The following is a 2,980-nucleotide window of genomic DNA, read 5'->3' as shown; positions in this document are numbered from 1 at the left end:
TTAGCATCTTAAAAGCCATCTAAGAAAAGCCCACAGCAAATATCATTCTCAATGGGGAAGCACTGGGAGCCTTTCCCCTAAGATCAGGAACAAGACAGGGATGTCCACTCTCACCACTGCTATTCAACATAGTACTGGAAGTCCTAGCCTTGCAATCAGGCAACAAAGAAATAAAAGGCGTTCATATTGGCAAAGAAGTCAAACTCTCCCTCTTCGCAGATGACATGATACTGTAGGTAGAACACCCAAAAGACTCCACCCAAGATTGCTAGAACTCATACAGCAATTCGACAGTGTGGCAGGATACAAAATCAATGCCCAGAAGTCAGTGGCATTGCTAAACACTAACAATGAGACTGAAGAGAGAGAAATTAAGGAGTCAATCCCATTTACAATTGCACCAAAAAGCATAAGATACCTAGGAATAAACCTAACCAAAGAGGTAAAGGATCTATACCCTAAAAGTACAGAACCCTTCTGAAAGAAATTGAGGAAGACAAAAAGAGATGGAGAAATATTCCATGCTCATGGATTGGAAGAATTAATATTGTGAAAATGTCAATGCCACCCAGGGCAATTTACACATTTAATGCAATCCCTATCAAAATACCATGGACTTTCTTCAGAGAGTTTGAAAAAATCATCTTAAGATTTGTGTGGTATCAGAAAAGACCCTAAATAGCCAGGGGAATTTTAAAAAAGAAAACCGGAGATCCCTGGGTGGAACAGTGGTTTAGCGCCTGCCTTTGGCCCAGGGCGCGATCCTGGAGACCCGGGATCGAATCCCACGTCGGGCTCCCGGTGCATGGAGCCTGCTTCTCCCTCTGCCTGTGTCTCTGCCTCTCTCTCTCTCTGTGTGTGTGTGTGTGTGTGTGTGTGTGTGACTATCATAAATAAATAAAAGTTTAAAAAACAAAAAATAAATAAATAAAAATAATTTAAAAAGAAATAAAGAAAACTGTATCTGGGGGCATCACAATGCCAGATTTCAGGTTGTACTACAAAGCTGTGCTCATCAAGACAGTGTGGTACTGGGACAAAAACAGACACATAGATCAATGGAACAGAATAGAGAATCCAGAAGTGGATCCTCAACTTTATGGTCAACTAATATTCGATAAAGGAGGAAAGACTATCCACTGGAAAAAAGACAGTCTCTTCAAAAATGGTGCTGAGAAAATTGGACATCCACATGCAGAAGAATGAAACTGGACCATTGTCTGACACCATACACAAAGATAAACTCAAAATGGATGAAAGATCTAAAAGTGAGACAAGATTCCATCAAAATCCCAGAGGAGATCACAGGCAACACCCATTTTGAACTTGGCCACAGCAACTTCTTGCAAGATAACATCCATGAAGGCAAGAGAAACAAAAGCAAAAACGAACTACTGGGACTTCATCAAGATAAGAAGCTTTTGCACAGCAAAAGAAACAGTCAATAAAACCAAAAGACAACCTACAAAATGGGAGAAGATATTTGCAAATGACCTATCAGATAAAGGGCTAGTATCCAAGATCTCTAAAGAACCTATTAAACTCAACAGCAAAGAAACAAACAATCCAATCATGAAATGGGCAAAAGACATGAAGAGAAATTTCACAGAGGAAGACACAGACATGGCCAACAATCACATGAGAAAATGCTCCGTATCAGTGGCCATCAGGGAAGTACAAATCAAAACCACAATGAGATACCACCTCACACCGTGAGAATGGGGAAAATTAACAAGGCAGGAAACCACAAATATTGGAGAGGATGTGGAGAAAGGGGAACCCTCTTGCACTGTTGGTGGGAATTTGAAATGGTGTAGCCACTCTGGAAAACTGTGTGGAGGTTCCTCAAAGAGTTAAAAATAGCTCTGCCCTATGACCAGAAATTACACTGCTGGGATTTACCCCAAAGATACAGATGCAGTGAAATGCCAGGACACCTGCACCCCGATGTTTATAGCAGCAATGTCCACAATAGCCAAACTGTGGAAGGAGCCTCAGTGTCCATAAAGAAGATGTGGTCTATGTATACAATGGAATATTACTCAGCCATTAGGATCGACAAATACCACCATTTGCTTCGACATGGATGGAACTGGAGGGTATTATGCTGAGTGAAGTAAGTCAGTCGGAGAAGGACAAACATTATATGTTCTCATTCATGTTCCCCTTTCTCCACTTCCTCTGCCTATGCTTCTGCTTCTCTCTGTGTATCTCTCATGAGTTAATAAATAAAATCTTTAAACATTATGAAGATATCAATTCTTCCTAAATCACTGATTCTCATATATTGATGTTCCTAATAATTCTCTCTTTGAGAGTGTGTCAAAAATAAACATATCTGGCCACTGGAGATTTTCAGTAGGTTTGTGGTGGAACAAAGAAATTTGCCTTTCTAACAAGTATTTTTAGTGATTTTGATACGATTATTCCATGGACCATATTTTGAGAAACACTCCCTAGAAACACTCTAAAAATCAAAGGCAATTATAATCAAAATCTATAAGCAATTTCTTTTTTTAAAGCAATTTCTGATGGAAAATTTAACAAGAGAATTTTGGAGATTATCCAGAAGAATCCATGTGAAAATCTACAGGGAAAGTATCTGAAACTATGAAAGAAAAACATTGTTGTAGTGGTGAGGTTAGGAGATTTAACTTACCTGATATTAAGATACACAATTGAATCTGATTAATTTCTATATATCGTATTAGCTCAAACACCAACATCTCAATGAAATAGACAAGAATCAAACTCAAGAATATAAGGACATGAATGATGCAAGTGTCATCTAAATTAACAGAGAAAGGTGTGTTCTTAAAAATGGTGTTAGAATATCTGGCTGTTTGGAAACAAAATAGTCTCACATTAGTTCTTCTTCTCCCCTCAAATCCAGATGGATTAAATAACTCGGTGTGAGGAAAAACAAAACCAAAGACATCATACTATTACCAGTAGAAAATGTAAGTGTATACTTTCTGTG

Source organism: Canis lupus, chromosome 21, assembly GCF_011100685.1.
Source record: "Canis lupus familiaris isolate Mischka breed German Shepherd chromosome 21, alternate assembly UU_Cfam_GSD_1.0, whole genome shotgun sequence".
In the NCBI taxonomy this organism is placed as follows: Eukaryota; Metazoa; Chordata; class Mammalia; order Carnivora; family Canidae; genus Canis; species Canis lupus.
Note: the sequence above shows the minus strand (reverse complement) of the source record.